The sequence below is a fragment of the Apteryx rowi genome, unplaced genomic scaffold, assembly GCF_003343035.1.
Source record: "Apteryx rowi isolate R43461 unplaced genomic scaffold, aptRow1 scaffold_1182, whole genome shotgun sequence".
In the NCBI taxonomy this organism is placed as follows: domain Eukaryota; kingdom Metazoa; phylum Chordata; class Aves; order Apterygiformes; family Apterygidae; genus Apteryx; species Apteryx rowi.
In genome coordinates, this window is record NW_020447400.1 from 90,023 (window position 1) to 105,037 (window position 15,015).

Here is a 15,015-nt window from a genome sequence, read left to right on the forward strand (position 1 = left end):
AAAAGGATGCAAAATCATCTTTCCTGAGAGCCCTTGAGACTCTTACAGAACTTTTCCCATCTGTGCTGGAGATCATATATACCCTCTCTTAATACACTGACGTGCTCTGATTTTTCTTTTTAGAGTAACAGTGATTGAGAGATGTACTGCATTAAGAAGGAAAAAGGGTGGCAGCAGAATAATAGGAGTCAGAAGGCAGGCTTTACAGGCACACCAGCATGCTGAAATGAGCCTGACCATCATGATCTCTCTTGGCCAAAGGATTACTTTTATTTCCCATTGCATCTCATCTCTTGTCCATCTTAAGTAAGTGCCAAAATCCCCCACAGCATTTTTGGTATTGTTTCTTGACATTATTTATACCTGCAGTCTTTGTCATTCCCAGCCCAGCCCAAGAACGTGCTTTCCCTTTCTGTGCTTGCAGTACAGTTACTGGACTGAGCAGCGACAGAGCTCCCAATCAAGCATGCCATGAGTTTGCGTCTGCCACAGTCGGTAGCCAGCCAGTCCCCCTGATGCCTGCAGGACTATCCACTTTGCTCTTCTGAGAACAGGCCTGGACCTGTACAATCCGCTGTTCCCAGTGGACAGGGCAAGGCACATGCGCAAATGATATATATTTTCACTTTGGATCTGACTGCACATCATCTCCAAGTGCAACCTGTAAGCAGAAAGAAAAAGAAATAAGGTCTCTCACTCAAGGTATTGTGCAAAATTAATTTTAGGGGACACTAAATCCTAGCTCCTGGAGAGATATACACCTACATTGGTTAATAGCTAGGTACATATCTGTCCAAAACTATTTATATAGTCATTCACCATGGAACTCTTCCTATCACAGAAGCCTATTACTCTTGGCAGCTCTCAGGACTGTATCAGCACTCTTTGTAATCACATTTGCACTCATTGTTATGGAAGAAATGCACTATTTATTCTAGAAAATGAGAATAAGTTCTGGCATGTCCAGTGAAAATTGAAGTTACATAATCTGTTACAATGCAGAAGTGAGACTGCTTGCAGGCACCAATGAAACATGACTGGTAAATATACAGAGAACATGCTGATAAGACTATCTGTCACAGTCAGGTATGCAGAAGCTGAAGAGAGAATGCAGACCATAGTTACTTCTATTTTATTTTACTGTAACCAGGTAAAATACAGAGTCTTAGTCTTYTATGGCATGTAAAAAAATATATATGTCACTTACGGAAATTAGATTTATTACAGTATATGCCTTTGCTAAATACAGAGAAATGGCCTGAAATACAATTCATAGAAATAAATATTTATTTCAAGTTATTAATAAAAACATTTAGATTCCCAAATAAGAGTAAAGAGTCAGACCTTTGGGAGTGTTTCAGATCAAGTCATACAGCAATGTTTGTTACAGTCCACAGATTTAAGAGAAAGTTTGAGAGAAAGAACATCAGCAGGTCTAATTCAGGATACAGGCTCTCCTACAAGCCTTCTCTCACTCAAGTTACACACTGCTAATACTGCTATACATCCCACCTGCTGACTTGGAAAAGCTGAAAAATTTATGTTTGATACACAATTTGCTTTCAAGTCAGAACACGGAATGTTCAGAGCAGCTGAAGTGTCTGAGATGCAAGAATAAATATGTTTGTTTGCTTACAAAGCATTATACCTAACAATGGTCAGATGTCCTCTTCTCTGACTTGATTTATCATGGGCCAGGTTGTCCCTGTGCACAAGCCAGAGAAGTCTCCTTTTATCACACCTCCATGTCCAAGCCTGGGCTTGCATGGAGGCATGCAGAAATGCTCCCTGCTGGCTCTGACTGCTCTCCTGAGCCAGGAATTTAGCCAAGGTCCTAAGGTCACTGCTCCCTAGTCAGGTCACTGTCAGGTCACTGTCATTCTGGCATCTTTTTGCCTTTCCCTTGTATCCAGTTATAATTAAGTTATAATTATAAGTCTGATTTCTTATGAAAAATATATAGCTTTTGTTAGCAATCATTTTGTGAACATCTCAGTGACCAGAACAGTTGAGCTTGTTGGCCAATTTTAATCAGATGGGTAGAGGTCTCCAAGATAATTAAGTGCCTACAAAGTTCATAAAAAGGAGCAAAGCAGAGGTCATTGTGTGAACAGTTGCAATTTCACTCCACCACCTTTTAGTTATTAACACTGTTATTCTGCTGGTCGATCTCTAGTGAATGCAGCAGCCTGTGCTACAGGGGCAGGTGTCACAGAAATACATGGGCCTAACAGAGTCTGACCAATGTTCACACTGGATTTTACATCAAGAGGCAAGTCATAAGCAGGCTTCATTAGTTCTGGTGCTTACAGAGCTACTAGTTTCCAGACACATTTCCTCTTCCTTCAGTGTTCTGGGAGCAAAAAAGGGCTTTAAGTGCACTTGAATGACAAGGCTATTGGCTGTGATGGCTATTGCCTTGCTCTCACTGTCTGACAGAGGTCTGGAGGAGTAAGTGTCCTTTGGGCTACATCAGAATGTATGTCATCTGAAGTGCCTATCCTATTTAACCCCAAAGTGCCTTTCTTAATGACTATTTTCCATGTTCCTATAGATCATTTCCTACTTTGGTATCACAGTCCTCTTATTAGCCCAGTTCTAGTACTTTGCATAGGGTGGAAACATTTGGCAAACTGATCTTGCAATAATGGTCCACTGTACTGTTATTAGAGGTCTTTTACAAAAATGTTTAAATAACTAGCGAGAATGGAAAAGATGTTTGTAACATGTTTGCCATTTTCAAGTGAAAATGAAATGTGTTTATTTATTATTACATCTGTGAACAGACAGATCTTCCCAGAATCGGCTAATGGACTCCTTGACTAGTTTATAGTGAGAGACCAATGTATAACTTTTTAAATTAAGTACATGTTTTGAAGTATTATCCTTGCTTATTCTCTCCTCTGGGCTTAATTTTCTTCYTCTCCCTCCCCCCCTCCCATTTTTGTAATTCCTTAATTATTTAGATATTTCTGTCACAGAATGAATAATGAAGTGCAGCTTGGTAAGATAAACTGGTACTCATCGAGAGTCATAGATGCAAAATGAATGATATTTTCTGCAAATAATGCAACTTCAGTATTTCCAAAACGCTCAAGGTTTTAGTCTCTTCCATGAAATTTACTGAATTAGGGAGGTTAATTGTAATGTCTTCAGATAACCTCTGTAAGGGCTACAAAAGGTTAACGATAGCAAATACGTAATTTATAAAACTTTTCTTTGGAACGCGGAAGAAAAATCTAATAACTGTGTAACAACTCATTCTTTTAGGAAGGACTAGAGCTGGCCATAGGAATTACTCTGCCACACTTTTTCTTCTTGTTGTTTTCAAGGAAGAAAGTTGATTATCAAAGAATAAAAACTTTACATGGAAAGATACATATCAGTTTTGACTAGTTAATAATCAGAGCATTTATTTTTGCATAACTAACACAAGAGATTAAAAGAAACCAAGTGTGGAAACAGTTTGCCTCCCCTCCTCCCCAGTTTTAGGAGGAGGGAGAAAATTATTTCTAGGGACAGTAATTCAGCTTAATGGTAGAGTGAAATGCTATCCATTTAAAGGAAAAATGAAAACAGTATCATAACAGGATCTGTAGATTTTATAAGTATAGTTATTAATTGTGAAGTTTGAACAGAATAAAATCCACAGAAAAAAAGAACTCGACCAAGCACTTCTTAAAAATTTCAAATATTAACAAGTTTGTCATAATCAGTTTTAGTTAGGAATCTTATGTATGGTAACAGTAACCAAATACCACTGATATTGCCCTTGCATTATATGATCAGTATTGGTTGGAGGTATCTTAGTGGGAGAAATGACAGATGGGCTTCTCTGATGTCTCTTTATACAGTTACACCTTATTATTCTGTCTCACCTACTGAAGCATTTTTGGATTTGTTTCCTTCTGCCAGTCTGAAGACCCCAGACCAAGCTGAGGAGAAATGGGTAGCTGAGAACAGAAGCAAAATTCTCCCTATGAGGAATTCCCTACTGAGAACTCAGGGCAGAGCGTGCAGCCCTGCCACTTGCCTCACAGACAGCTTGATAGGTATAAAAATGATGAAACTCAATGAGCCATTTGAAGGACAGCTATAGACAATCAGCCACAGATAAAATAGAGTGCAAAGAACAGCTGAAAACAACAAACCAAAAACTGTGTTTGTAGGCCTGACATAGTATCTTAATACATTAGGTGTTTATATATGAAAAATATACATGCTTCATGCATTTTAAGTAAGAACCAAAGAATAGCATCATTTTTCTCAGGGTTTTAAGAGGAGGGACTAAATAATTATTAGTTGTGGATATTTTATGCACTCGTTTTTGGCCCTTTTCCAGATTTTTCCCAACCTGTGACAGGTCTTTGACTGGTATATGCAGACAATTTTAGCCAGTAGGTTGCTCTTGAACATCACTCTTCTATTATTTCCTTGAGTATGGCATAGTTTCTCTTCTGACAGAACTATTAATTTTTCTGAAGTAGGAGAATGGCTACTGCCTAAATAGGAATATAAAGGTTATTCTACAATCTGTTTACAGCCATATCAGATGAAATTCTAAAGTTCATGAAATTTCTAGATAGCTTTTCTTTTTTAAAATCTGAATCTTCATGCACATTTATGCATAAATCATTTGTGCTTAGGAATACTAGAGAAGCAGACTGAGCTTTTAGGCTAAGACTGTTCTGAAATTTCTCCCTGTTCTGTCTACTCTGCTCTAAAGAACAAGAAAAAAAAGCAGTGGGATCAAGGAGAAATAGAAAGTGATATTTCTCCATGCTAAGGAAGCCAGATGTTCTACACAGATGATGTAAAGGCCTTTCCTAAGGATAAAAGAAGTTTTTACAAGATAATCTGAGAATTCTATAAGGTAATTTACGTAGGCTTTTTATCTGCTTCTTGGGAACCTTTGTTTTTAAATTCATCCCAGAATTTTGCACCCATGCTTAAAGTTCATTTAATGACCAAAGAGAAAAAAAAATGTTAGACAATGAATCATCATGCAGAGGCAAAGATTAGTGATGACAATCTGTGGAAATAGCACTATGAACCTTCTGTTATGAGCAGCTGCTGAATGATAACATGATATAAAAAAGAAACCAGCTGATTTGTTACTTATATTAAGAGAACACCTATGAACTGTAAAGTCAACGCCTCACTGTGTTTGTCAAGTAGTAAAGATTACCACCTCTGTTCAATGATGCTTACGAACTATGCATTACATTTACTATCTGGAGAACATAGTAAAATGGTCAAGGTCATACTGTTAAAACAAGGCAATATTAAATCCAAACCCACCTGACAGATGTGTTGTATTGTTTGTGGAACAACACTTAGCTAACTCCCCCATGCCTTCTCCCCAGCATGGCTATGACGGCAATGCCACCCAGAAAACAGAGACAAAAATATGAGGCTGGGCCTTTTGCAGAGAGGATTGTCATATCACACTGTACTCCAACTGCACAACTTGAGTGTGAAAAGAAGAACKTATCCAAGGGAAAAGCTGGAGAGCAGCCCTGCAGAGATGGACTTGGGAATCATGGTGGACAAATTGGACATGAGGCAGCAATGTGTCCTTGCAGCAAAGGGGGCCCACAGCATCCTGTGCCACATGAGGAGGAGTGTCACCAGCAGATCGAGAGAGGTGATCCTTCCCCTCTACTCAGCACTGGTGAGACCACATCTGGAGTGCTGTGTCCAGTGCTGGGCTCCCCAGTGCAAGAGAGACATAGACATACTGGAGTGAATCCAGTGAAGGGCCGTGAAGATGATTGAGGGACCAGAGCATGCGTCATACAAGGAGATGCTGAGAGAGCTGGGATTGTTTAGTTTGGAGAGAGAATACTCAGGAGGGATATTATCAAGATGTATAAATACTTGATGGGGGAAAGTCAAGAAGACAGAGTCAGACTCTTCTCAGTGGTGCCCAGTACACAGGACAAGAGCCAATAGGCACAAACTGAAATAGAGGAAATTCCATTTAAGCATAAGAAAAAACTTCTGGTGTGAGGGCTGTCAAACACTGGAACAGGTTGCGCACAGAGATTGTGGAGTCTCCATCCTTAGGTATAGTCAAAACCCAGCTGGACATGGTCTTGGGCAATCTGCTGTACGTGACTCTGCTTTGAGCAGGGGTGGTTGGACTAGACAATCTCCATGGGTCCTTCCAACCTCAGCAATTCTGTGAGGTCTGTAAGGGACACTATGCTGTCAATAGATCTGACTTGTGTGACTCCAGGTGTGTTACTCAAAAGGATAACTGCTAAAGAAACCTTTCTCTCCAGGCTAGTACCAATAAGGGCTATGCTCTTCCCGGTCAGAACAGCACTGCATCTACCCACAGACTCTCAGCTGCAGTGAAGAACCCAGCATAAAATGCACATGATGAACTATCTGCCATATATTGTTTACATTAGGCTAGACAGAGATTTGTCAGATGTAGTAAAAAGAGTATGCATAGTTGTGCCTCAAACTTGATCCGTATCATGCGAGGCCTTTGCGCCACTCCACCATGGGCCAGGGAAGCCTGTGAGCAGGAAAAGAGAAGGGATCCTAGTCCATCCCCTTTCTATGGGCCCACAGGCTGCCCGGGTCAGCAGCAGAGCAGAGTTGTCCCARTTCTCTGTGCCCAGCAGCCAGGGTGCATGGAGAGAGCTTCCTTCCCAAAGGTAATTCACTCCCCCATCCAGTCGCTACTGTTCTCTCTTTCATTTTTTTCTTTCAGCAGTCATATATCCTAATGGACATGCATGAGACATGCATCCTCATTCCATTGGTAATTTTCCATTATTAAGTCAATGTAATGGAATGCATAAAATATATAAACATCCTCATGTATAAAATATCCCTTGAAGATTTTGCTTCTTTCTGGATTGTACCACTGTAGGGAACTGTAGAGGTGTGGACTAAGATGAATATTTACAACTGAGCTCTGAAGAGGCGGCAAAGCCCCTTTAGCCCTGACTCTACTACACTCCACACAAAAAAGCAGAGCACTGTATTAATGCAAAATAAAAAGTAAATAATAATTTAATAATTTAAGTAAATAATAAATAATATTAATAATAAGAGGCTGTTTTAGCTTGCTCGGCACAGAGACCTCTCAGTCTGAATGGAGAGAAACAGGAAAGGGACTGGAAAAAATAAAATCAACCGGCCAGAAGCAAGTCCTAGGGACCAGTTGCTATGTAATATGTGAGGAGTGATCTGACACTCAGGACTTTTGTAGCAAGAAGTTACTGACCTCGAAAACTCAACTACTGCACTAGAAAATGGCCCTGGAGAAGTGAGGGAGAGAGAAATAGACAGCTACAGAGCTGCAGTCACAGCTAGAGCACAAAGGGGCATTGAGCTTAAAATATGTCAGAAAAAATAAGACAAGGGGGTACCACTTCAGAAGAGAAAGACTTCCTAAAAAAAGTTGAAAGAGAAAATCCAGTCTGTCATTAACAGCTTTATTGCAAAATTGTTAAAGTAGAGCTGCCTGGAAGAGATATTTCACACATTCAGATGATGCAGTCAGTGTGAAGTGTAATGTGTTATGTCACTATTTCTCACCTCTTGAGCTCCATCATAAAGCTAGCAGCTTGATGGAAAAATTGCATCATTTTCAACATAAGGTTTAATTATCAAAAAAAAGAGAGAGAAAGGAAGAGGGAAAGAAATTGTCTAGAAGGACACTGCAATTTTTTCCCCTAATAAAAATGAACAGCTAGAGCAGCTGTCAGGACAACACATCTGCTACAGCTGGGAAAATCCCCATTTAGAGTTCTTATATATTATTAATTCTAGAAGATGGATCTATTTTCAAGTGACTCAGGATACAAATCCAAATCTCAGGCAAACAAGAGAATTCCAGTTAAAGCTATTTAAAAATTCCCAGCAAAAGATGAAACCAAAAGGAAGGAAAATACAAGGCAAATAACTAGTGATCACATTGACAAGGAATGAATTGCAAAGATTAGCAATTAATGTGGGTTTATTCAAGAAAAGCGTAACTATTTTTTCCTCTTGAGAAATAAAAGAATAATAAGCAGGAGACCAATGACAGGGCTAACAGAAATGGAAAGAAATGGGAAGAAATGGAAGAGAGAACTACGAATTCTTTCCAAGGCAATACGAGTTATCAGAACTGTCCATGAGGGGAACAGTTAGACCTTCAAGATGGAAAATATAATTCATGAAGTCATGAAGGTCCTTCATGACTTCCAGCTCTTTGATTAAACTCAGAGTTATCATCAATGACTTTTGCCTTCAAAGTAAAGTTTACAGAACTAAAGCTGTGGTTCTTTCCAGTAATGAGAGAGTGAATCGTTGATAAATAGAGGAGACGTAGCACTTGCTTCCCTTTTTACTGTCTCTTAATTCAAATGTTTGCATACAGGTAAAGTTTTCCCTGAATAGAAGTTCTCCTTCCCAGCAAGCATTACAACATACCATATAAATTCTTAAAATATGTTCAGCTTTTGATTGGAGCATACCTTAAACCCAGAGTTATCCACAACCCAGTAACTGTACTCTTTAAAGATAAGAAGTGAGTTGGGCTACTAATCTGACAATCAGGTATGAGATGTACTTCTCTTGGCTTATTCCTTAGTTGATGCATAAAAAAGTCTCTTGAAACCATTCAATCATCTGCACGTCCTGCAAGTAAGTTTCTTTAAATAAAGTAACCAGATGGTGGTAGTATCTTCCAATCCTTCCTTAATCCTTACAAGGTTTTTCTCTTTCTAGTAACAATATTTAGCCTCCTGACAATCAAAAATGTTGCTTCTCTTACATTCTACACAGGTTCTTATACTGCACACATATTGATATGTCTTAACACTCTGCAGTAATTAAATTAGCCTATATCAGGTGTTTGCCTTTTCATTCTCTCCTCACAGGAACAAGTGTTCCTTTTTCTTTTTTCTTCTCAACTAATTATTCATGTTTTCTTATTTTTCACAGAGAAGGGAATGAAGGTCTGTGATGGTCCCAAGTCATCTGGGAGCATCATTCAAATTTAAAACAGCTCAATGTCTGTCAGACATTTTTCTAGCAGACGTGCTTGTATAATGAGGAGCAAATCCTGATGATCCTGTGACTGATGTTATACAGAAAGTTGCGGAGTTCTGTTGTGATCTTATAATAAAACAAGCTTTTATTAAGTGACATACTAAGATTGCAAAATGAAATAAGGACATTATGTACCTCAACACCTTCTACTCCAACTTTTCATCATTGTCTCTATCCATCCAGTGCCCAACACTATGTATATATAAAACAAGCAAACACCGTTCTCCCTAAAGAAAAAGCAGACACAGTAGAATTCCTTATCAGATAAAGGTGATGACAAAAGAACCACAACAATACACCAAGAACACTATATAATAAACTAAGGCCTCAGGAGGCAGCAAAATGAATTAAATAATAATTAACATATGTCAAAGCTATTCAAGATGTCTCAGAGGGAAGAAAACAATTCAGAGCTTAAATGTTTTGGTCAAGGGCACAGAAGTACACTTATATAATGCATTTGACGGTTGTCAGAGCCTTCATCCTTGGTCCAGTGAGCCTCCTGACATACTATTGAAGTGCTCAGATTACAACTCAGGCCCATGTCTCAGGAAGATGGCAGAGTGCTATCTGTGTGTAGCTCATCAGTCTCATGGCATGCATCAGGGAGAACAGACTGTCCCTCTCCCTCTCTACCCCTCTTTTATCAGGGGGAACTCTTTTCTCATATCCTGTCCTCAAACATTTTTCAGACATGGTCATATAGGAATAAGGAGGGCACCAGACTGAGACATGAGTGTCAGCTATTTTAATGACTCATTAATTAGAACTCAAACTTGGGCATGAGCACAGGCCTAACTGATACTTGATGTCATGGATGAGGCTGTGATTCATCTGGCTACATGCAGGTAGCTGCACCTGAGCTGATTATCTGAGGATAACTTTACAGGCAGCGGACATCAGGGACTGGAGTACAGACTGCAGCCTACTCATTAGAGTGGGAGGCACAACTTCACTCAACTCGCAGGAGCTGTCAAAAATAGCTCAGCTGAATCATGGCCCAGTTGTGCCTAATTTTCTTCCTTGACTATAAATTGAGCTTAGAACAACTGGCTCAGATGGAAAGTGCAGATATCTGAAGTTCAGCAAGATGATTGCCACTGGTAGTTTCAAAACTCAAGGAGTTTGGCAACCATTCCTGTGTTTAAGACAATACAGCCTGATTCAAGACCATGTTCCTTCCCCTTCTCTACAGTCATTAGCAGTTACATTATTTACTGAGGAGAGATCCTCAGCTCTACCTAAGTCCTCAGCCCCTGTAAACTAACTTCCTGGGAGGCATCTGAACTACTCTGATTACCTTTCATCATAAAAAAACAATGAAAGACTAGACAGGGCAGAAATTCTGATCTTACTGGCACAGCAAGTACAAAAAACCTGACTGGTTCTAACAGCTATGAGACAGGTTAAAAACAAGATAGACAAGAATGTACTTTCAGTGTAAGAACAAATATGTGATTTTGCCATTCTGCATGTTGCACGAATAAAAGAAAGTACTAATGGTTCTACAGTATGATAAAAAGACATTTTTCAAACACCTAAACTGAATATACTATATTCAAAAAGATTCCCTCCCTTGGCAGTAAATAAACTGCAGTTTACCTTATTACATTGTGTTAGTGTCTCTTTGCATAAGGCTTCCATTTAAGATGGCTGAGAATGTCATTCTAGCAATTTACTACTCATTTCTCCTATATATCTTGCTCTTCAACAGTTAATCTTTTTCTTTTAAGTTCATTTCACCTTTAAATCACAAGTCTAATGCTAACATATTCCTGGAGCAATGCTGCAATCATTACCACAAAGTATATTTTAATAAGGAAACCTGTTCTCCGTACATTTATTGTGAAAAGCAATTAGACTACTTCTTGGATCAGTGGACGCATGACTGCATGATGATATACTCTAACATATTTTTAAATGATTTATTTTATTAAGTGTGCTTTGCTCTCATGATTTCTTTCATTACTGTGCTTTGCTTCCATTGCAACTTGTTAAGCAGTTTCCAGGGATTTGTGGAAAACTGAAATGAATGTGTATTCCATATCCCTGCTGGTGGAGGGTTTCTAACAGTTTGTGCCATGTAATACTCAGAGTGGAAAGTTCTGCCAGTGTTTTCTTTTCCATGCCTGGTTTTCAGAGAACCAGACTATGATATTCTTTTACAGTACAAACAGGATGAAGAGCTTTGGAATTCCTTTGTTCATCCAAGCTCACTCAGTGCACCACTTTTCATCCTGATCCAATTAATTTAGCTGCTTAAAATTCAACATATACTCAAGCATGATTGCCACACTGGCATGACTTTGGCTATTGCTGCAATACTTCTCTATCAAAATTTCCACATTTGTAAAATGTTTGCAAATCTCTCCTCAGTTACAACAGGCAGTAAAAGTTTCATTATGATGGCATAAAAGTCTTTAAAAAAAGACAGAGAGAAAAAGGATTCAGTCACAGATATTTTGATTCTGAAGTTATAAAAGAATTAAAGAAAATGTGTTGCCTGTTTTAAAGGCTGTTTGGGCAGCTTTTCTTTCCAAAACCATCATTTTTTAAAAAGACAGTTTCCAGGTACTGGCTTTAGTTTTGCCATATAGCATGCAATGTATTCAGGAGTCTTCCTTATCATATCAGCAGCAGGTTCTATTTCCATAGCTAGCGTTAAAAGCAGCAATTCTCAAAGTCAAAATTCTTTCTTATTCTGTATTTATTTTGAATTGATGTCTATAAATAGGGCTTGTTGCCCTGGTTCCTTAAAATTATTGGAGCTGCTCCTAGACACCTGAAAATAATCAACCATAACTATGGCTTGTTCTAGTTCTTAAAGTATGATGATTAGTATTTTTAAACTTACACATTAGTGAGACTGTGATGTCAAAAAACATAAATATAGAGCAATATTAAAGTATGTCCAAGCACGGTGGCTTTCAAATGCATGAATTTTCCTTGCTTCCAATAGAAATTCATGGGTTTATGGGTGATAATTAGTGCTAATGCTATTAGTTACAGCAGAATAGCACAACATATTCTGAGACCAAACCAAAACATATTAAAGTTGATGTAAGGTCATGAGTGACCCTACTGAAGCCTATTAAAGCTAAGATTACACAATGCCTCTCTGAAGCAGGCTCTTCCACGTAAGTGCATTATGATTCCATAATTCCTCCAGCCTTTGGAGTTCTAAAGAATTGCATTTTTAGTCACTTATTAGCAAATTAGAAGTCCTCAGTCCTACAATAAAACCCAGTGGAAAAGAGTAAGTGAATTATTAATCCAAAGACAATTCAGTTCAAGAATCATTACGGACTAATCCTGTCCATCTACTAAAACAAGCTGCCCAAGTAAATCCTTGAAGAGAAGTAGTCTTTTAAAAAGGAAACTATCAGGACTGCATTCTCCTCATAACAAAATGCAATAATATCAGCCACTGGTTTTTATTGCTGGCTGTATGCTACGTTTCTCAGGAGAGTTTGGAAAAGTTAAAGATGTTGCTGATGCCTTTATTCCTCTGCGTATAAGAGGAGAGGAGGAAGGTAGGCCGGAATGAAGAAGTCTGAAATTACAGAAGAAGAAGAAAAAGAGGAAGTTCTTTGTCAGAAGTACTGTTGCAGTCTGTCATCACAGAATGAGAACTGCAGCCTTTCTATTTCAGCCTTTCAAAACGACAGAAATGATCTGTCTCCTGGAGACTCTGTCTTCAGGTTTCTTTCTGTGCAGCCAAGGACATTGCAGCCATGGCAGTCTTGTTCAAACCCCCTTGGGCTGCTGTTTTTAACTTTCTGCTCATTTTTAGTCTTCAAGGCTAGCTCCACACTATGTGGCAGCCCCTTCTTCACCCCCAAGGCTCCTAGGCAGGTGGGTGAGATAAGAGGAAACATTGTAATGCTGCAGAGCATGCATAATCTGATAGAAAATAATTTCACTGAAACATTTTTGGTCAGCTCTAATTACCATAATTCCTTTGTGTACATCACAGCTGGACTGCAGAGCTAATTTTAAGTTTATGAAACCTTTTGGGATCCTTGTGCTATTACAGGGTTATACTAATTCCAGCTTGGGCACAAGGTCCTGGTACAGCTACATAAACATCCAGAGGAACATGTAATTCTTCTGTGAGAAAGAAGTCTTAACCAAGCTCTTACCTCATCCCATATTGGCTTTTACTGTTGACCCAAATCCACCTGTAAAAATAGAGGACAGTGACGCAATAGACATCAAGTAGCCAAGTTCTCCCCAAAGCAAAGGGTGTTCAGCCCTCCCCTGAGCATTTGTCCCAGCAAGAACAGAAGATCTGTATTCTCCCTTAACCTCCAGTCACATCCTTGATTAGACTTCATACCTTTCTCATGTTTGTACAGGCTCTACACTTTCCAGGAAATCTTCATTTGCTCACTCTTGGTAATTGCTTTGTTCCTGGGATGCTTCATTCTTAGTGATCCCCTTCCTCTACAACATGCCCAAAAGTGAACCCTGAAGATATGTTTTGTCATTCAGGACTCATTTGTCATAGAGATGTGTTGGGAGGGAGTCGCTGTGCAGACTTCAGTGGGAAGGCTGGGAGGAAAGGTGGGCATTTCGGTTCTTAGTTCTTCTTAACAAAGTTATTTATCTAGACTTTTTTCCCACATTGAAAATAAGGGGAAGAAGGCTTATGAGGTGACACAGTCTGTCAGTGTCATCTTCCTTCATTCATTGGCCAACTCTCCTACATAACAGGAAGGAAGAGGTCTCACAACATTAAGTTTCACGCTGAATTACTGTTCCAGTAAGGAAAGAAATCTCATTAGTGCCCTCCCTCCTTTTTCCTCTGGAAGCTCAGTCACTCTGGCCTTCCTTTCAACCAAGAGGCAGCAGAAAGCTGATCAGTCAGCACGCAGAGCTCCAGATCAGCTATGGGCCAAGTAAAAGTGTCCCAGGGCATGGCATCAACCCCTATCTCCCAGGTTTCTTAAGAGTCAGTAAAAATAAGCACACAGGGGATGGTGCTGCGGTAAAAACAGATGAGGAAGAGACAGGGGTGCAAATCTCTGCCACTCCAGATTCCATCAGTTTTGCTCCTCACATAAACTTTTTTCCCTGTCTTCAGCTTGAGCCAGCTGCCCTCTGCACCTTTCTGCCTACCTCCAGGAGATTAGCAGTACTTTTGCTGAAACAGGCATCTCTGGGCTTCTGTGAAAAGTATCCTAGGAAACAGCATGATTGCCCCCAGGGCATGGAAACAACCTTGCATTGTATGGAAACTGACACTAAGGTAATGCTGGTAAACACAGGATATTATTGATAATGGGAAATTTCCACTTACMCTGGAGCATGGAAAGAAAACTGATAAATTGGACATTTCTAGTAAGTATTGTTAGGAGACTAACAATTGCAGCACATTAATGTGGAAATGAAAGTTAATTGAACACCCACACTCTCTGCGGAGGTGCTCAGTACCATGCATGTCTCCCATAGACTTTTCAAATAAAACTAAAGGCTTCAGTTAGAATAACAGTTTGAATGCTGTAGAAAGATCAGGCAGGAGGAAAAGGTGAGCAAGAAGTGAAAACAGCAAAACCAGGTAACAGACCAAGTTATTAGCTGTATGGAGAGAATGAAACATTTTTTCATATTCAAATAGGTTGGTTTCCTGCTGCCAGGGCAGGAGGTGGTTCAGTACTGTGGACAGGTGGGGAACTAAATAAGTAATGAACATTTTAAACCAGACTGTTCTAGACCTACCTGAATACACAGGGCTGCAGGCTCATTTAGCCTCTGGGGAAACAAAGAGACTGCATTAAATATAATTAAATGAAGCATACCAAGAGGTAGTTTTGCAGCAAGGTCCTGATGCAGAGTTAATGATAGACTAACTAAATTAAACTAATCAAGGTTGGAAACAATATTCATAATCTGACTATTGCATTTTTAGCCTGAAAGGGAAGACTGAAACATGGGGAAAGGTGTTATGTATAA

At 39.3% G+C, this 15,015-nt stretch overlaps 1 long non-coding RNA gene across 1 annotated transcript; it reads right to left on the minus strand.

Moving 5' to 3' along the window:
• Positions 1-293: 293 nt before the first annotated feature.
• On the minus strand, positions 294-13,651 carry LOC112974784. Its single transcript, XR_003256387.1, has 3 exons — positions 13,400-13,651; positions 13,203-13,241; positions 294-661 (listed from the first exon to the last, which is right to left on the minus strand). It is a non-coding gene; the product is annotated as an uncharacterized LOC112974784 (long non-coding RNA).
• Positions 13,652-15,015: the final 1,364 nt, after the last annotated feature.